Source organism: Hesperophylax consimilis, chromosome 15, assembly GCF_061612785.1.
Source record: "Hesperophylax consimilis isolate HC1 chromosome 15, BYU_Hcon_1.0, whole genome shotgun sequence".
NCBI lineage: Eukaryota > Metazoa > Arthropoda > Insecta > Trichoptera > Limnephilidae > Hesperophylax > Hesperophylax consimilis.
In genome coordinates, this window is record NC_142850.1 from 22646083 (window position 1) to 22668902 (window position 22820).

General features: G+C 32.6%; 1 protein-coding gene and 1 non-coding gene across 6 annotated transcripts in view; both read right to left on the minus strand.

The window, feature by feature from the left end:
* Sap47 (Synapse-associated protein 47kD) overlaps positions 1-22820 on the minus strand; it is a 242082-nt gene that overhangs the window by 47949 nt on the left and 171313 nt on the right. The gene's annotated exons all lie outside the window — the stretch shown is intronic.
* On the minus strand, positions 7060-7131 carry TRNAN-GUU (transfer RNA asparagine (anticodon GUU)). The gene has a single exon. It is a non-coding gene; the product is annotated as a tRNA-Asn (tRNA).

The following is a 22820-nucleotide window of genomic DNA, read 5'->3' on the forward strand; positions in this document are numbered from 1 at the left end:
AAAATAAAATTTTGGTTGAAATTTTTTTTTATCGAAGGAAGCAAACACTTGTGATGTGACATTATATATTAAATGAAAAAATACACTTTGTAAAACACCACTTTTATTTTGATTAATATTAACAGCCAACCAGGTTTCGCTTAGCTCAAGCTTCGTCAGGGCTTATCATATCAACTTGATACATATTTGTATATTAAATTAATTTGTATAACTGGATTGTTCTCACGTAAGTGAGAACATTAGTAAAACCCAGTATAAATAAATAAAAAGTAAAATTACTAAATAATATCTGATGAAAAGGAGAGAGAGGCAACGGAGACAAATATAAGCAAGGTAAAGGAGTAATGCATATACAGATTTGATAAAGTTCCTCTACTTTATAAATATTATCGATGCCACAGTTACGATTTACTCAATTACGAAATAAGTATTGTTTAATTTATCTGGCGGTAGTTTCCTATAGCTTGAGGAATCAAAAAATATGCCTAATAATATAGGTATCAATATGTATACTACCATAACCGATAGCTCATCGAACCTGCCATGGTAAAAGGCAAACAACGTAACATACAAAACAAACAAGTACAACCAAACAAACTAATGAGTTGACATTGGAAATTGGAAACATTTGTTACTTGCCACAAATATATTTTGCTAGACGCAAAGTAAACATGGCAAACAATGGCCGGCATAGATAAAATATGTTTTCCTTCTGTCTACATCTGTGCAACTATTGTACCGTAAGCCTCGATTTTTATAAAATTGTTTATACAGCCCATAGAGTAATGAAATTATGACATCGTTGATTTACCATATGGAAAAAAAGAAAAAACAGATTGTCTTAGAAGTCACATATAGTTTGCGTTAGCCGCTCGTTATAAAACGTAAGGTCATATTTTGTTCATCAATACGTTATAATATATGTCAAGTAATTACCATCAACAGCCTTGTGCATACAATCTGGCTTACAAAATATCAAAAATTTATCTGAGACGTACCCCAAGGCTCGCATTTCGGTCCACTTTTATTTGTAATATTTGAAATCGTATATTTTATCGAAATCTATCTATCGAAATCGAAATATTTTCTACAAGTATATTATGTATTATGGTTAATTACTTAAAAGTTAGACAAGTTTTATACGATTACTCATAACATTGTTCGAGTGATTGTCATACTAAAATTTATACTATGATGTCAAAACAATAAAAGCCAGGGATGTTACAAAATTTCAAATAACCTTCTTTACTGTGCAATAAATTCCATTGCCACTAAAAGCAATAAAATGTAACTTTACAGTGCTCTCAAAACGTATCAAAGACCTAACATACAATATCCGTACATTCGAAGCAGCAGCACTTTATTTTATGTTTACATAAAATGGAAATGCAGTTAAAAGGAGGTGCATTTAAAGCGGCTGCAGCTACGGGGATAACGAGGTATCCCTCAGGTATTCCGAACTACTCCCGTTTCTCTTCAGGCTTTTGCTAAGCACTAGGCGGGCACCATAACTGGTTTATCTCTTCTATTCGGAAAGAAACGCGGTCTGCACATGAATAAGGGAATTGAATTACATCGGGACAAACAAGTCAGGCCACATTATAACTAACATCTAGCAGGTAAAGCGATATGCGTTGGTTGATGAATATAGCAACGCTGAAAAGTAGCACATAAAAATGAGGTTTCCTAGTTCTTTTATTAGATTTTATTTCTAGTCTTATTTACATTAATAGTTAGCATTGAGTTCTGTTAGTGACATTCAGATCAGAGAAAAGATATACATGAAATAAAACAAAATGGTGTCACAATTTTCCGCAGTTTTATCAATTAGCTGGTTTCAAAAATGATCAATATTATTTTGAAACGTGCTTGGACGCTTTATAATTTGTATTTTTATAATTTTATGGAGTAACTGGTAATTATAGTACGCACCACGTCCAATCATAATATTAAAAAAAAGGAACAAAAACAAACCTAACCTTAATTTATATTCAACTGAAAATACTCTATCTGTGAAGCCATCATTATTAAACAGTTGTAGTAAAAAGTTCAATAACAAATCAAATTTCATTTTTTTCTTGAATCATTGAAAAAGATAATAAATAACATAATAACAAATAAATAAAAAAATATAAACAGAACAAGTGACAGAAAATAAACACTAAAAAACATTTATTTCGTATATTAACTGCAGTAAATTTATATTTATTATATATAATGTCATCCTTTTTCATAAAAAAATATTGTGTGCATGTGTACACGAGTGCTACCAATAATATAGATAAAACGCACTGTAATTGACAGCGAGTATATCTGCCGAGTTTCAGCTCGACCGGATGTCGAGAAGTGGATTAATTTCCATTTCCAAGATTTCGGTTTATTTATAAAATCAAGAAAAAAAAATCTAAAATTTAAATAGATTTATTTAAAAAAGGTAGCGGTAAAGGTCTCAGCTGGGAATCGAACCCAAGATCTCTGTTTTACAGGGACAATGCCTCTAACCACCGGGCCATTGAAAACTGACCTTTTACGTATTTATTATGATGGTGTAATTTATTTCTGTTGTTATTTTTTTCTGCTTGTTCTGTTTCGTGCTCCGTCTAGATTTATTAGTACTATCTTATTTTTCATTGATAACATATTACCAGAGATGTGCAAAATGGGTACCCAAAACCATTTGAAATGCAAAATGGAAATGGGTCAAAACTTTTCCATTTGAAAATACAAAATGGTTTTTAGAAAAGCATTTCAAATGCAAAATGCAAAATACCTGTTTTCAAAATGCATTGAAAATGCAAAATGGTTTCTCAGGTCAAACAATTAAAATAATTATGAATTTATAACAATTTTGTCATTTAATAATGGACATCAATGTAGAATAAACATATTACATGATGGTAAATCCAAAAACACCACGACTACAGATTATGAAACCACAAAAAATTTGCGCGGGACTAATGTTGCCAATGTAAAAACATAGAAACTGCTATCTAACATTCAATATTACAGCGTTATGGCCCCATGTTCAGTATTTGAATCAGTATTTTATTTACCAGGGAGCAATTTGACAAATGTAAATTATCTCTCATAGCGAGGTTGAGGACCGACTGATATTTGGGGTTAAGAAAAAAAAATGAGTGGAGATAGTAGGAAGAATGTTGCAAAAAAGCATTTAAAATGGAAAATGCATTGAGAAAAGCATTTAAAATGCAAAATGCAAAATGGTTTTTAGAAAAGCATTTAAAATGGATTTATTTTAAATAAAACACATCTCTGCATTTTACATTGTTTGGGTACGATCTTCAAAATTTATAAAACAAAGTTATCCAAATAAAATTTAACTCACTCTTGACTTTGAGTTTTTAATTTAAAATTGAAAGGTAAAAACGAGAAAAATAAAAGTAGATATTTCTTGTTTACCAGGAAATTTCGTTTACCAAAAGAAAATACTTTTACCGTACATTGTGTCACTAAACTTTTGGATGCATCTACCGATCAATATCGCCTGTTCAACCCACGTCCCTTTCTTCTCACCCTTATTCACGTTTATACACGCGTACATGCTCTTCTCTGGGGAACTTCCTCACTCTGCGGTGGCATGCCAAAATGCATGCTGGTAATGGCTTGCGCGGTATGTATAAACGGGGGACAGATTACGCTATAAGTTTAAAACGTTTTATACAGGGTTTTCCAATAAGAGGTGTTATTTTGATATTCAATCGTAAAAGATCAATGGTTTCGTTGCTTGTGTGGCACGTAGCGCCGTCTTGTTGAAAGTAAACGTTGTCCAGATCAATACCATCCAATTCCGGCCATAAAAAATCATTAATCATCTCTCGATAGCGCAATCCATTCACCGTAACTGTTGCTCCAGCCTCATTTTAGAAAAAGTAAGGTCCAATGACTCCGCCGGACCAACCGAACCAAACAGTCACACGTTGAGGATAGAGAGGCTTTTCAACAATAACCCTTGGGTTTTCCGAGCCCCAGATGCGACAATTTTGCTTGTTGACGAAGCCACCGAGGTGGAAATGGGCCTCATCACTCAAGATGATTTGCATTTGATTCACTCAAGTGAATTTTAATAATTTAAATGCGTTGTTGAAGCTTGTATCGTTCCATTTTTATTAATGGCGTAGTTTCTACTTGTCAAATGTCAAAAAGTGACAGCTTCAAAAGTAACATCTACCGAAATAGCGGGATATTCAAAATAACACATCTTATTGGAAAACCCTGTATAACTCCATATTGCTCGCCATTCAATCCCATACAGACCTGCCACACCTGAAAAGAGAATGTGTTATTAAGTGTTGGCGTTGCGACGATACGCGCTGTGATCTGCTAGCCAGGCTATAGTCGAAAATGATGCGAATTAATGTCAGAACAATTTACGGAGCGCCGTAATTACGCGGCTGTCATCTGTCAAAGTGACAGATCCCATTCAATGAAATGATATTCCGCGGCATTCCCCCAATTGGTCCAACCCCCTCTCCTGAGTAAGATTATAGCGTATTGTGTCACAATTATGCGTGCATAATATAACGAAATTTGTCTAAGGCTTGATGCATGTAACAGTACCTAACTGCTTGATGGAACATTTTGGCGAGCTTTATTTTACATTTTCTGCAACCGCATACGTTATGTAACCAACATGATGAATTTGGACAAATTATTACGATGCAACACACGTGGCAAGCCTCAATACAAAATTACAATAGAGACAATTGGGGCAGCGGTATTATTATAGTGTAAAATAATACTTTGTGGGTTGTATGACACAAAAATTGCAGCCTCAATTCAATGATTCACGCGACCAATACAGGAAACATTATGGACAAATTTTGGATGGTGCATAACGCCACTGCCAGCTTATGTGCATATAAAAATAGTAATTATCTTTATTAAAATAAAATAAAATACTATGATACATCTAATTTAAAACATCTTTTAAGACTTAAAAATATATAGTTGGTTTGAGTATTGAATATTCCTATCCTGGAACTGGAGTCGACTCTTCTGGTTTGAGTACTGGATATTCCTTTTCGGGAACTGGAGTCGACTTTTCTGGTTTGAGTACTGAATCTTCCTTTCCAGGAATTGGAGTCGACTATTCTCGTTTGAGTATTGAATCTTCCTATCCTGGAACTGGAGTCGACTCTTCTGGATTGAGTACTGAATCTTCCTATCCAGGATCTAGAGTCGACTCTTCTGGTTTGAGTACTGAATATTCCTTTCCGGGAACTGGAGTCGACTCTTCCCATTCTCTTTCACCTCAAAACATTTTGCTAATTAAGAGTGCCTTAAACCCTCGAGTTAATTTGTTCGTTTTTGGTAACAATTGATTTGGTCTCATAGAAATCGTTGCATCTTCCTTACAGTCATGGTGAGAAATATGATCTAAACGGTGTCAGAAAGAGAAAACCACTTTTAATATTGAAATCCACAAGTTTCCAGCAGAAGAATTAAAATGTGCATCTTTAAGAAACCAATTTGAAAAAAAATTATTAATTTTAATTTTTAATTACTAATTTTTAATAAATGATTCAAATATGACATAGATATCATAAATGGTTCGTATTACATTTGTTTGATAATATGCGTATGTTTTTATATATTTTTATCAGTAATTTCAGATATAAAATAAACTTGAAAGTGAAAAACAAAATTTTAAATTTTGCATTAAAAATTTTGAAATTTCAAAAAATACATGTTTATTTCTGATAATAAAATTTAAAAGAGTATTTCATTCCCTTTCTAAAACAGTTTTTAGTTTTCGACCTTCTGATAGACTATGCCAGAGGCCTGAGGGGTTAAAAAAAAATATATTAAATATTGGTAACGATTTTTAAATATATTTAAAATAAAACTAATAAGATTTCATAGTCATCGATGATGGCAACTCTGGCGATTTATTTTTAAAGCATTCATATAAGTAGTCAAGAAATTCCTGAATAAATCTTTGAAAGATTATTTTATATTATTGTCACCCTTGTAGATAAAATCAACAGATGGCGTTAATCACAATCCATGTCAACAAAAAAATCGTAAATTTCAAAACAAATAAAAATCACGTTCATTGGTTACAGGAAAATGTTGCAGCAATCTATAATGCAATATGGACTTACCTTCCATTTCCATGTCTCAAAATTAAAAGTTTTACATAAGGAACTGCCTAATCAATTCATCTTCGGGAAGGATTGCGAAATTATAAGAAGTTGTGGAAAAGTTGTTAGAAAATCAAAGGAGTTTATTGAAAAGTTAGTCGAAACTTAAAACACGGATTAAATAAATAGATTAACACTATCCTACGAGTAGCTTGGACTGTAATTGATTAAAATTAAGACCGATTTTTTCGATCGAACAAATTTACAGACAGATGCCAAACGGTCGAGTTAAAACATGACTTCTGCTGCGCTGTCTATTAGAAACTTGAATATGTATGATAAATTTCACCATAAGTAAATACGAAGGAAAAAAATAGCACTTTTCGAGCAGACACGCCCAGTAACAGTTTTATGGCTAAATCTTTAGGTACTAACGAATTACAAAATAATAACAATAACCAAAAAGACACTAAATAAAAATCAAACCGAAAAAACAAAGTTTTTTTTAGTTTGACTGAGGATTGAACTTTCCTCCCCATTAACTGGAATCAACCACCCTATCATTTAAGCCAAATCCCGATTGTATGGTACCGAGATTTATTTCGTATATTTAATTTGTTATAATTTCATTTATAATGTCATTCTATTTCAGAGTACGGGTTTAAATACGTGTGTGCGCGTGTTGTGCGTGAGCGCCACAAACATTTGATAGAATGCATTGTCATCGAGTCTTCTGCCGAGTGTCAGCTCGATCGGATGTCGAGAAGTAGGATAATTTCCACTCCATTCATTCACGAAAACAAAATAAAATTCAAAAAGATATATTAAAAAAAAAATTATACGTACGTAACTGTTCGGAAAATAATTTAGTAAACATTATCTTAATATATTTAAAAAAAAAAAAAGAATTAATCAATTAACCTACGTAAAAAAAACATTATTAATAAAAAAAGATCGCCCCCGGGTGGGCTCGAACCACCAACCTTTCGGTTAACAGCCGAACGCGCTGCCATTGCGCCACGAAGGCTTGTGAGCGAAGTGCCATAATTTTGTACCATGTGATTCTTGTGTTTTATCGCATACCTATTATGCGCAATATTTTCAATAAGATTGTAAACTAACATATTATCGATATTATCGATAAGCGATTGTGACGTGTTGCCAAGATGTAGTATTTTTATTAGACAAAGAGTAGTGTGTGAACAGAAATACATACTGCTTATCAGTTTATAAATAAATTCCAACTAGCTTAGTGAGAAGGTAAATAAGTAATAAATATGTATTACATTTTTATCGATTTTAATTGCGTAGTTGACTGCATCCATTGTTGGTTTACAAAAAAGTGGGAAATTAACCCACTTCCCGACATCCGATCGAGCTGTAACTCGGTAGATAGACTCGTTGACGATGACAATGCATACTAAACAACTTTTGGTGGCAATCACGTACACACGCGGACACGCATGACATGCAGCAGTTAATATACGGTCCTACACGATCGGGATCCGCACTTGGCGAGGTTGTCAACTCCAGTTCATGGGTAGGAAGGTTCAATACTCAGTCAAACCATTTTTTTAAAGTTTTAAACGATTTTTTTTTCATAGATGTATTATAGTAAAAAAATAATGATTAAGGGCCTATATATAAGTAATTTTTAGTAATAGTTGGTATACGGCTTTTCTCGACCAATATAGGTTTTTTTTACTATCGTAGGTATGTTTCTACCCACCGAAGACATAATCCTATAGAAGAGTGTTGGGGGTTGGGGGCATGACGTCAGTATTCCAGAAATAAGGACAATTTTCCCTCACTTCGGGTGGAATTGATTAAAATCCTTTCAAACATCGGAAAATCGTTCACGAAAAGATATTAAATTTATTTCGCCTTTCTGGGGCCTAGGAGTCGAGAGGTCTAAATTGTAGACATAAGTTATCTTTAAATTAGGTATACACAATTCTAGGTATTATCTGTTCGGTGTATCTATACAACAAAGCAACAATCAAGGGCTGAGACGATTGGAAGATCAAATAAAAAATAATTTTATTTAAATCTTTACTACCCGCATCATATTTCAAATTTATCAATTGTAAATAAATGTATACATATAATACTCTCTATGCATAAATAGGTTTAATGCGGAATTTGGACGATAAATCATACTATTATTATAGTATAAATTCGTTACCCGGAAGAAGGAAAGAGCACATAAACGAAGATTGGTGTTTGCAAGGGAAGACTAAAAGCTATTTATTATCATTAAAAGCGAACAAAGTAATGACCCAGTGACAGCTCGGAAACTTGATAAGGCAAGGAATTTAACTGAAGAATAATACACGGACTGGATTCATAATTCATCAAAGGGGAGAAGACTGTGCAGTTTGTATTGGCAATTTATCAAGCGGGAGAAAACTGCTAAATTTTAATACATAAGTTTTCAAATGAGAGAAAACAGCGAAGTTGGGATTAATAAGTTATCCAACGTGAGAAGACAGCGAAGTTTTGATTGGTAAGTTGTCGAACGGGAGAAGACTGCGATGTTTGAATCGATAAGTTTGTCAAACGGGAGAATACTGCGAAAATCGAATTGAAAAGATATCAAACGGGAGAAGACTGCGAAATTCGGATTGATAAGATATCAAACGGGAGAACACTGCGATACTCGGATTGATAAGATATCAAACAGGAGAAGACATTGATAAGATATCAACCGGGAGAAGACATCGAAATTCGGATTGATGAGATATCAAACGGGAGAAGACTGCGAAACTCGGATCGATAAGATATCAAACGGGAGAAGACTGCGAAATTCGGATTGATAAGATATCAAACGGGAGAAGACTGCGATTTTCGGATTGATAAGATATCAAACGGGAGAAGACTGCGAATTTAGACATACGTTATAAAAAGGGAAAGTAAAAGTTATCTAACTAAATAATACAGCGAATTTCGGAATGAGGAGTTATCAAAACGGGGAGACTGCTTTATTTTTGAAGTTTCGCCTTTATAAAAAAAGCTACAACTCAATAGACTTAAAACTAGCCAAATAAAATCTTTAATTTGGTTAGTATTTTTATAGAAAGTATCAAGCAATTATAATTTACTAATTGGACATCCCTAACCACTTTAGTTACTCAACAATCTTTATTTGTTTCGTATTTAGAGCATTAAATCTTAACACAGAAACTTGCTTTCTGCCTTTGATGACTTATCTTCTTACCACACTTTTCAAACAAGAGTTAATTAGTAATTTGTGAGAGCTCTACCAGAGTTTCGTTAAATTTACAAACAAACGTAAATAACTACTTGTGTTGAAGGTACAAGGAGATTTGACACACATAATAGATTTCAGGAATATGACATATTTGAATAGACGGAAACAGTGGAACAGTCAGAAAGTAGAAATATGTGAGCACATTCGATTCGAACAGACAATATAGTGGAATAGATAAGAAGTAAGTCGAATATTCAAGGAACATAAAGGAACAGAAAGCACACAAAACGACGGGTGGGAACATAGTAGAATGTACACGATTTAGAAACAAAGTGAAATATTATAATTATAGATATTAGAAACAAATGGAGATATGGCCTGAAAATGTACCGACTATCGCTAACCTACGACCAAAATGCACGGACTAGTAAAAGCGGCGGAGCCAATGAAAGTTATACGTTTGGTATGTACATAAAAACAAAAACAAAAAAACACTACATAGTATGGGTGAACGATGTTGGCGACACTTTTGGGTGAGCGGTTTGATGCTGTTCATGACCTGTCTCTCCACTTTATATTATTTATGATAAATACTCACATTTATGCATGGTGTCCAGAAACTAATGATACAAGCGGAAGGCCGGTGAATCTACATAACATGTGAAGTCGATTTTGTTGTACAACTTTTGTCGTTTTTGAGGTTTCGTTTTCGAATATATCGATTCCGAAGTAGGTATTCTTTGTTATTTTCTAAGTACCTAAACTATATTACAAGAAGTAAAAATTTAAAAAAAATTGTCGTCAGGGGGTTAATATCAGCTGTTTAATGTATTTTAAAATGCGTAGACCCGGATGCAAAAATTTTTTTAACTCTAGTAAATTTTTTTTTTTTTTTATTTTGATTTCTCTATATGTAGCTGGTATGTACATATAATTACAAGTTTCCGGACACCGTGTATTTTAATCATCAGATCTCGAACCTCTCAAACTTTCCCACAAAAAATATTAATCAACTCTAAAATAAAGTGTAACAATAAATATTATTTTTTTCATCGTCGCCATTAATTCCCGCATCTCGAAATCTGATAATCACAAGCAATCCTCTGGGTAATCCATGTGAGTATCTATCAATATAACCTTCCAAGTAATAATGAGGCTTGACTACTCCGTGGTGCTCACAATAGAAGTCAAAACAGAATATGATATTATTATTAATATTGCGATGTTAAAGCAAGTTCGCGAATCCCCAAATGGGGGGATTCGGGACGGCGAAACAATCATTGCGTGAGTCTATCTACCCTTTTATCAAGCCCGATGGAAACCGACTATAGTGATGGTGTAACTATAGAGAATAATAAAAAATAAACACCTCAACCCAAGCCAGAAAACTGTACGCATTCTATTTCTACACGGTGTATATTACAAGCGGAAAACTTGTCAATCTAAATCACGTAGAGACAAAAACAAAAAAATATATATATAATGATATTTTCCTTGTGATTTGAACGACACAGTCAATTAAAACACAATTGAGTTTCTCTGTAAGGAAAGAAGAGGTTTATTTTTTTAATCTCACAAGATTTACATAAAGAAAAGCATTCAGTAACAAAACATTACCTGTAAGGAAAGAAACGACATTTAATGTTATTAATTGTTATGTCTATTCCTTAATCACAATCACGATAGCAATTAACAAATTATTGAAATTATTCCCATCAATCTGCCTTGTCACAACCCATAGATTATTTTTACTGTGTCTTAAACCATAGATTACGAAATATCGAGTCGACTGTGTAGGTGTACTGTGGCGCACATCCAGCCAGTGACAGTCCACGACACACACAGCCACAATGACGAGACAAGCTCGGCATTGCCTTGAATTTAAGAAAATTATATTTTTCTTTACATATATTCATAAATTCACATTATAAATAACTTATTTTAGAGTTGATTATTATTCTATTCTGGGAAAACGTGAAAGGTTCGAGATCTGATGATTAAAATACACGGTGTCCGGAAACTTGTGGTACAAGCGAGAAACTGGTAATTATATGTTCATACCAGCTACATATAGAGATACACAAATAAAATTTGTTTTCGCTTTTAATTTTTTTTTTTTTTTGCTATTTTAAACTTTTTTACTAGGCTTAAAAAAATGCTTAAAGGGTCTACGCATTTTAAAATACATTAAACAGCTGATATTAATCCCCCGCCGGCTATTTTTTTCCAAATTTTACCTCTTTTAATGTAGTTTATGTACATGAAGAAAATAACAAAGAATTATAACTTCGGACTCGATGTATTCGAAAACGAAACCTCAAATCGAAAAAAGTTATAAAACAAAATCGACTTCAAATGTTATGTAGATTCTACGGCCTTCCGCTTGTATCACTAGTTTCTGGACACCATGTATAAATGTGGGTATTTATCATAGATATTATAAACTAGAGAGACAGGCCATGAACCATTCATTATAAGACATTGAAAATAACTAAACCAGTAAAAAATGTAAATAACTATGGATAATTTCATATTTAAACCGATGTAAATGTATTTATATCAATATGATAAGATGAAGCTTATGAATTCATCTTTGTTCAGCGCCTTTCAGATGATTTTTTTCACAAAAACGGTGCTATACAAATTATCTATTATCATTACTATTGTTATTAGTTAGTTGAGTAGTGTGAAAAAATTATAGTTAAAAATAAAAACGTAATCCAGAAATCGAAAAAAATAAAGCAATAATTAGTCGCCTGTAATATCAATACAAATTGAAAATATCTCCTGAGTAAAAATAAATGCCACCGACGGGAATTGAACCCGCGCCTTCTGATGTCCGGTCATACACTCTGAACCACTGAGCTACGTCGGCGTATTTCCGACCCGCCAAATAACTCAATATGTACTAGTACTTCAATCAATAATTACTGCTTATTATATTTTTGTCCACCTGTAAACAACCAACTTAAGGCTACTAATTATTGATTGTACCAATTTATGATCCTTTGTACCATGCGTAAAAACCTTGTCTTATAAACTTTAGCTTATCATAAAAAAATAATAAAAATAAAAATATTTATATTACGTGTAAACTTTCATTGCATATCTGCACCCTCAACCATTCAATCATCAAAGGGATGAATATAATTAATAGAGCCTATCTCTCTCTGCCTTGCTTGTGAATACATTAAAACAATAACGCTGTATACTATTATTATGTCAGAGTCAGAAAGTCCTGTATTACACGAATGATTTATTGAACATTAAGCGGCTCGTGAAAACACGAGAATTATTACACCACAAAAAACATGAAATCATATAGAGCAGTCTGAGTTGAACAAAACAAAATCATTAAATATTATCAATATTATTATTTTAAACATGTTTGCTAAACAGAGGTAAAAATAGTGAAGGTTTTTGTAGATTTTTTTTAAAGGTAAAGTTCTTCTTCTTCTTCTTCTTTATGTGCCGTATCAGGTCCCCCCGACGTTGGCGATCACTCTAGAAAATGTCTCTTTATCTTGCGCTGCCCGGAATAGCTCCTCCACACTTCTAATGCCGGTCCACTCTCGTATATTTCGCAGCCAAGACATTTGTCTCCTACCAGTTCAAGTTAAAGTTCTAATAAATATAAAACAAAAACTAACAAATACAATTGCGATACATATTTATGATCGCGATTTAAGCCCCCGTATACCCAATTTCTATCGTTTTATAACAAGTTTCTTGTTAACTCTTTAAATTTTAAAGTTCCAAAAAAAAATTATTATCTAATCATTTGTTATGCCGAAACGTTAATTATATGAAATTCTCTCGACAGAAAACAATTGCAAAGTAATCTCAAAACATTATTAAAAATCACGTTTTGTTCTGTTATTTTATGTTATAGACATGAAAACATTCACAGTGTATCTTTGAATGAAGCTAAAGCATTTATCGAGAGATTTTTGCTCCTTTCAAACGAGTTTTATTAAATATTTTCACCATTTTCGCTTAATTATCATCGCGTTTTTTTTAATACATTAGTGCGTATATCTCACTTTCAAACCATCTTCGAACGCTTACTACGGGGCCTTAAGTATTGCTCGGGCTTAAGGCTTCGAAGCGTTCAAAAAGAAGAAGAAGGTGGTTTGAAATAGAGATATTTATGTAAATACCAATGTTAGAGGGAGCATTCTAATACAGGGTTTTCCAATAAGAGGTGTTATTTTGATATTCAATCGTAAAAGATCAATGGTTTCGTTGCTTGTGTGGCACGTAGCGCAGGCTTGTTGAAAGTAAACGTTGTCCAGATCAATACCATCCAATTCCGGCCAAAAAAAATCGTTAATCATCTCTCGATAGCGATCCATTCACCGCAACTGTTGCTCCAGCCTCATTTTCGAAAAAGTAAGGTCCAATGACTCCGCCGGACCATAAACCACAAACAGTCACACGTTGAGGATAGAGAAGCTTTTCAACAATAACTCGTGGGTTTTCCGAGCCCCAGATGCGACAAATTTGCTTGTTGACGAAGCCACCGAGGTGGAAATGCGCCTTATCACTCAAGATGATTTGCATTTGATTCACTCAAGTGAATTTTAATAATTTCAATGCCTTGTTGAAGCGTGTATCATTCCATTTTTATTAATGGCGTAGTTTCTACTTGTCAAATGTCAAAAAATGACAGCTTCAAAAGTAACATCTACCGAAATAGCGGGCTATTAAAAAAAACACCTCTTATTGGAAAACCCTGTATTATGTTCGTCAATCTACATTAACGAAGAAAGCATTTCTAAATAAAATTGGCCCGAAAAACTTTATAAAGTTGCACATCTTCGGTTTTTGCTCCAATTTTTTTTTCGAGTAGGTACTCAACTGCTCTCAATCCTCTGTAGCCAGTGAGTCTATGGCACCCCCATAATGTTTTGAGACTAAATGTAGTTGGGAGAGGAAGGAGATGGGAAAGAGGAAGGTGGCGTACTACCCCCGGCTATTCAGATATGTTCACCACATACGGCTAAAATTATTTCAAGCAACATTTAGATTTTGAATGGTGGTTTTTTACTAGGGTGATATTGAAAGTATATAACATTCTGGAATATGCCGCAAACATACTACAATATTATGTTTTAATTAATACATTGTTAAATAACACAAATTAATCAAACGAAATGTACTTTATCTCGCTACCTCCGGATTCGTAGCCAACATCGACCAGCTAATTCTAGCTAAGGATCGTAACCACTTGACGATGGTGGCCGTCTGCTATGTTGCTTTGATCAAAGAGCACAAGACTTGAGAGAGGTGAGATGTCTTTCTAAAAAGGCTCTTAAAATACTTCAAAGTGTTGAGTTTGCTTTGAAGGCGAGTGTAACACATTTGTCATGTATCTAAGCGGAGGGTAATAAGGTCATATGTCTGTATAAATTCTGTCACATTTTGTTTAAGCACCAAAATTAAAGCAAAACAAATACTTGAAGTGGAGTTTGAAATGAAATAAAACTTTGTAAAAAAATGCATTTTCCTGTATAGAAAATTTTAATTATATACGAAAAAATTGTGTTCCAACGTAACATAACATAACATCAAAAAAGCTTTTTTTAATCAATTTGAATTTAATATTTTATCACATTTGAATAGTAAATAGAGGAAATATATTTTTTAATAATTATCATTAACTCACAAATAATTTCCAAATTTGTCACTAAATTAAGAAAAATTGAATCTTTTAATTGCCTTTACTTTTAATTTAAAACATAAATAAATAAAGTAGCATATATCCCTACTAGATATTTGCTTTACCTGTTAATAAATAAAATAAGTATTATTTTTAAGCAATAATTATTAGCCTGAAACACCTATATAAATTCAAAAAATCTTCCGAGAAAAAATAGATGCCGCCGACGGGAATTGAACCCGCAGCCTTGCCCTGCCGGTCAGGTGCTCTACCTATTACGCTACGTCGGCTTATCCGAAACCCGCCAAATTATTCAATACGTACTGGTATTTTTCATTCAACAATTATTTTTCTATTAGATTTTTAAATAATACGTTATCCTTTATGATATCCATAAAAAAACCTTGTCTCTTAAACATGTTGTTTGGTTGGGTATTTTAGCCTTAAATTCAATGAATTAAGTTTTGTGTGAAGAAAGGCTGCCAAATAATTCCTCTTTATTAAAAATAACACCTAGAAACCAAAAAAAAGTCACATCATAATGTTGGTTACTTCGTTATTATTTATTTAAATCACACACGAACTTGACCATGCTGTATCTTATTAATTTATTTTTCCTTCCAATGTAAACATTGTGTTGATATTATATCTCGGTAGTCCATTTCTTTTATTAAATAATTCTGGTATAATTTTGATAAATGGAAAACACAACAAGCTCCCGAAACCACAAAAGCCAGTGGTCAGTAATATATTTCGTGAAAATACTGAAAATGACAATCATTCTTTATAAAAGTTTTCGAAAAAATACCTTTACCTTTTAGAGCAACCCACAATAATAAAAAGGCTAAAAATAAAAATACCACCGAAAACATCGAAAATCGCTTTCTTTTATATGTATTTTGTCAGCAAAACTTGTAAAACTAATGAAATAGTACGAGTTTTTTTACATAATGGTGAATGTGTTTTTTCCAAGTTTTTTTTAAATGTTAACTCACTGCATTTTTTTTTCTTCATAAATATTGGCGTGTTATTTTCTATATAGCCGCAACACCATTTTCATAAACGCTATTCATCAAAAATACTTCAACGTACGACCGGAGACCGTTTTCGACGCCAATATCTCTAACCGCCCACGTTCTGAGAGTGTCTGCACCAATAACAAGCGCCCACAAACACCGTTGAGGTGAATTCTCACAACAAACTGATTATAATCTGAAGAAAGTCTCTCATTGCACCTACACTTCTGTTAGTGTATCATTACTGACCAGTTTTTTCACAAAACTGAAATAATAACCGATCTAGCATAGAACCTTTACAGAACTTGAAAATCGACTTTGAAGTTTGATGAATTCTTCAAATTCTGTGAAACAACCCGTCCTTCCAATTCGCTGCTCTCCAAGGAAAACCACTCCCATAGATAATAGAGATAAAGGAAATGGGCCATGAACAGTCATTAGTATGAAATCGCGCGCCTAAAACGTGTCGTCAACATAGTTAACTCATACTACTGAAATGACATCTATGTGTGGCGCCCCGTCTTTGTTTATATCTACAAACATCTTTTTGTGGCCGCAGCTACACGACAATCAACACGCTTCCATGCCATATCTCCCCCCCGTTTATATTATCTATCTAAAGCTAACCTTGTTTATATTTTCTATCCCTGTCCAACGTAAATATTGTGTATTCCATCCCAGAGAAAATTTGTTTAAATTTCAGCGCTAAACGCCGCTTTCAACTTTGTTTTCACGAAAGCTGCTGTGTGCTGGAGCGAAAGGATTGACTTTAATTTCAGGACAAAAGGCCTCGCCCTGTTTTGAAATGTCATAGTTCCACAATTTATTAAATTAATTAAAAAGTTGAGAATATCACTGAGAAAGATCACGCTTAATAAAGGTTGATTTACGATCTATGTGGTACGCAATCACACTTCATTAGGAAAATGAAAAATCAAACAAACCACAATTATTTGCAGGGAGATATTTCAATGGCAAAATTATGAAAAGAAATTAAAGCCCCTTTAGGAATATAAAATACTTTGACATGGCTGGTTTTGAAATAGAAAATATTTTAATATAAAAGTTACAATGAAGAGCTTAAATTGAAATAACTTAAGCTGAAAGAAAAATAACTCAATTTGAAAACTGAAAAAAACCAAATCGAAATCAGAAAGTATTTTGGGAATGAATTCTTTTAGATTACAAACGGAACCATTGTTATGTATCTAGAGGTTAGTAGCAGCAAGAACTCTCCAACGGTGATCTGTATTGTTATGAAATTTATACTGCTTTTCTGTAGAAATTATAAATTTCAGAATAAATTCAACGCAGCATTTTCAGCTCGCAACGTAATTTCCACGAACACCAACGGAGGAGCTTTGAAAAGTTCATGTCATGTTTTATGCGTTGTAACATTTAAGATAAGGGGCGGAACCGGGTATTAAAGCAACTACTTTATTTTTTTTAAAGTCCATTACGATACTTAAAGAAAAAAACAACTTCAATTTTATCACAAGTCAATGTAATTTTCATAAATTACTAATAATTAGGTATACCCCGTTTCGTTTATACCTACGCTGATTTATATGTAATAAAATATTACACAACGACAAAACAACCCCGATAAGCGTGATCAGGCTGTATTGAATACCCCAAGCTGCACCTACGAAAATTTGATAAAATTATATTCGCAGCCCATAAAATTATGTCCGTAGCCTATAAAATTATATTCACGGCCTAAGCGTGGATTGTTTCGCAGTCGGATATTATTTACAGCTGACCTACACAGAGGCCACCCTAGTCCCAGAAGGCGGTTTGTATAATATCGCATGAATATAATATTTATGAAAATACCTACGACTAGCATAATGATGTATTTGGGTAAAGAAACAAACGATGTAAACGTATGGGAATAAATCCATCAAAAGCCTCTCAGCGGAAGCGAAAATAAATGTTTTTGTTTTACAAATTCCAGTAACATACATTGCAAAATTCAGAACCTGAATTATTAACTCAAACATCAAAGGTATCCTGAATGTTTTTTTTTTAAACCAGTATTTATTTTAATCTATTTTTTATAAATCTGTTTTTATTGCACGATTAATCTGGCATCTGTCATATTAAGCGTTTTATTTGTTTTTTAAAAAACAAATCGGGAGGCGGGATTATTTTATATGTGAAAGATCACCTAACGTTTGAACAAATTAACATAATGCCAACTAAATTTGAATGTGTCTACGGAACTATTTCTGTCAAAAAACATAAACGTCTACATATATTGGCAATATACAGACCACCTAATTCAAATAAAAAAATATTTCTCGAAGAGCTAGATGTAATATTGGGAAATATTGAAATTAAAGAATCCGTTATGGTACTTGGGGATACGAACATAAACTTATTAAATTATCAGGAACCAATTGTAATGCAATATGAAAACATTATGGCTAAATTTGGATTTTTAAAATGTATTAATGACGTTACCCGTGAAGCCATACTGACTAACTATGTAACGGCTACATGTCTAGACCATATCTATGTAAGAGAGAGAGAGACAAATGAAATCAGCTCATGTGTATGTGAAACTATAATAGCGGATCACTACCTTATTGCAACAACGATGCGTTTCTCTACCTATGAGGCAGGTACCACCAATAAATCGCACCATACGAAATATACTGTAATATCGGAAAAAAAAGTCGACCTACTTATTGAAATCACTGATTGGAATGAAATACTAAACATAACGGAACCTAACTTAATTTATGAAGAAATTAAATCGAAATTCAAATATATTTACGAAAAAAGTACTGAAACAAAATCAAATACAAATAAACAGCGTAATAACCAAAAGGGCTGGATAAATTATAATCTCATTGAAAATATACAACTACGTGATACATTATGGAGGAAATGGAAAAACACGCCTAACAATAAAATATATGAAATCGAATTCAAGAAATACAGAAATAAACTAAATAAAAAAATATTAAACACAAAAAAAAAATACTATAATAACAAATTTAAACATTGTTTCAAGGACATTAAAAAAACATGGAATGAAGTAAATCAAGTATTGGGTAGGAAAAATAAATCAGATTGTGATGAAGTCATATCTAAATATTTCTTAAATTCCCAAACTGCGGATGTGGTGGCAGAAAACTTTGCAAAATTCTTTGACGACGGCGTAAATCAGTTATTGCACGAATGCAATGTTCGGGCGTCTGAGTTGAAGCAAGAACATTTGCAACATTCAATGTACCTACCAAGAGCTAATACAGAACAAACTGAATGCATTATCGGAAGAATGAAAAATTCAAAGACACCGGGCGTGGATCTAATTCGCATGTATGATCTAAAAAAACATGTTAAATTATTTAGTCCTATAATTACTCACCTAATTAACAGAATTATTGACACAAGTCACATTCCAGCTGAACTAAAATGCAGCATCATAAGGCCCATTTTTAAAAATGGAGATCACACCGTAACAAATAATTATAGGCCTATTTCCTTATTACCCGCATTAGAAAAAATATTAGAAAAATATATATCTATAAATTTGGATAAATATTTAAATAATTTGGGCATTATTGATGAATGTCAGTATGGCTTCCAAAAACAAAAAAGCTGTGATAAACTGCTCGAAAAATTTTCCAATTATATAAATTCAGAGCTTAACTCAAAAAAACATGTACTAGTATTATTTATTGATTTCTCAAAAGCTTTCGATACACTCAGCCATACACAATTAATCAAGGTACTCGAAATCATAGGAATCCGTGGTAAACTCCTATCATTTTTCAAAAACTATTTAACAAATAGAAAAATGTATGTAAAGATTTTGAATGTAATGAGTAATTTTAGATTTATTAAATCAGGGGTGCCACAAGGGTCAATTTTAGGACCAAAATTATACATTATATATGTAATTGCCATGTCTAAACTTTTTAAAATAGCCCGTAGATTTATTTTTGCTGATGATACTGCACTAGTTGTCTCTAATGAAAACCCTGAAATAGCTATTCAAGAATTACAAATTGACTTTAACGAACTACTTAAATGGTCTCATGATGTAGGATTAATTATTAATGTCAAAAAACTAAATGCATGTATATAAGATCACCGAGCTTGAAAATGTGGAACTTACCTAAAATAACTGCACATAATTTTGATTGTATACATAAAAAAATGGATAATAATGCTGTGAAAAAATTGATTTTGCAAACGAATATACTTACCTTGGCATAATCGTAGACAATAACTTTAAATGGGACAAAAGTGTGATCAAAATTTGTAACCAGCTCCGATGTTTAGCGAGTAATTTTTATAAATTAAAATTTGTATTGCCTCGATGTACTCTCAAACTTATATATCATTCTATGGTCGAATCAATACTTAGATATGGAAGTCGAACTTGGGGACACTCGAGTAATATTAATATTAAATTCATTCAAAATCTACAAACTGCTATAATTAAAAAAATTGTTAAACCTAGCATTTACAAACAAAGAAACAACTTAAAATTACTGTATGGCTCTGAGGGCCTACTCCCAATTAAAGGGCTTCTCTGGTTTATTATAATTATGGATAATGCGGGAGAAAATGCGTACAAAAAGCCATTGGTGCATAGTCACAAAACAAGATTTACTGAAAAAAAAGGCCTAAAAATTCCACTAATATCAAATAAGTATGGTAGCAGAACACTTGACTATTTGATACCTGTGATTTATAACAAATTTAACAAAAACTTTAACTTGAAAAATAATGAGGAACCCTGCCCTAAACTGACAAAAAAGTGGTTAATAAATGAACAAAACGTTTATCTATCCTAAACATTATATTTGGTATTAATATTTAAACTTAAGCTAATGTGTATTATGTTATAACATTAAATGGTAGAACCTACAGACAAGCTGATTGTCACAGCTTTGTGGGACTACCCATATCTTATATTGTATTAAATGTAATTATATTAAATTTAATAAATAAAAAAAAAATAAAAAAAAATAAAAATTAAATCGGAGAATTTGTATGTATTTTAGCTTCTCAATAATATCTGAATAATGAGATATTTCTGAACTTATCGGAAAACAAACTAAAACTGTTTTAGAAAGAACACGCTATCAAATTTAATTATTAAAAATAAATTTATAATTTATGAGATATGCAAATTTTGAAATCAAACATAAAAAGTTTCAAAAATGGCTCATTTTATGGTAAGTATACATTTGCGAACAGAGTCACGAATTACGGCAAAGGAACGAAGCAACTGCAAGCGGCGTTTCGCGCCATTTGCGGTTGCTTCATTCCTTTCCCATAAGTTGAGGTTTAGTTCGACAGTTCGGCTCGCGTACGTATAAGTAGCATTACGTTTTTTCTTCTAAACACCGAACTAACATTATTTATAACGAACAAAAACACACTGTTTGTTAGGCAAATGTATCATAAACATTACTGCCACCTCACTTTTTTGTCATTTCATATAAAAATATCATATTTTAATCAATTTTTCTGTGATATCGGAACCTTTGGTTTCATAGAGGTGTATATTTTATTCATTCTGTGGTTAACTTCTATATTTGAATACCTATACAGGGTGTATCGGCACGTACCCGACAAACTTTAACCAGCTATTCCTTAGCATATTTGGAGTAAAAAATCTTATGTGCACTTTGCTGTCCGGTAACGTTTTTTTTTAATAAAAAATTTATTATTCATATTTTCACCACATGTCACCACTGTTTTATCCTTTGATAAAGTTTGAAAACCCATCTGGCAAATATTTTATTCGAATTCCGTTGAATAATGCACGTGTGTACCTATATTGGCGCACGTTTACAGTCACAACGAAATAGCACGGCACCATTTGTCTCATTTTTAACTATTATTATTTAGTGTGTGCGAAAGAGCGAAGACGCTTTTTGACACACTTGCTTATAACAGCTGTTTAACACGAAACGCAATGCCAATGACAGTGATGTAGTGTGGAAATTTTAAATTTTTTTGTTTTTAATTGAAAAAAAAATGCTACCGGACAGCAAAGTGCCCATAACATTTTTACTCCAAATGTGCTAAGGAATAGCTGGTTAAAGTTTGTCGGGTTAGTGCCGATACACCCTGTATAGCTTGGTATGTTCTCTTTCTAACACCGTTTGGTTAATATTTATTAATCATACTAACTATGACGGTAAGGGAGACCATACGAGCTGTTTTTAAAAGCGAACAATTTGAGTCTACGCGTAATAGCTGAGCCTGACGAGTTAAAACATTTGAAACAAAATGGCGTCTCGTCTTATTTTTGACAGTGTCATGGAAGACAGTATATTGGTATGTGGTGTCATTTTTCTTTTTAAAATCATTAATTCTCTTATTGCAATTGATTTTATTTCATGTTCCTGAGAGAGTCACACGAACTAAAAATAACTTTCATCAATTCGTTTATAAACTCCCTTATAACTGGCATACATAGTTAGATACCAATATGCAGAAGTAGCAGATATTTTTAATAGCACCAAAACAATTCACATATTTATATTATCAGTTACATTTTGTTTCCTACAGCCAGATTGTAAAGATTAGTTAGTTTAAATCATATTAGTATTTTTACACCGTATAATTGTTTTGTAAGAAATGTTTTATTCTGTATTGATATGTACTTTTACGGTAAATAAATAAATAAATAATAATAATACAATAATGAGGCGAGCTAAAAAGTTTTCTTATTGTTTAATATCTTATAGAATAACCCTTTCGGCCCCTGTACTCACAATTGTGAGGGTAGGTTCAATATTTAATTTCGGATGGTGCAAATTTTAATGCTTCTATAGGTTTGGGACCGGACT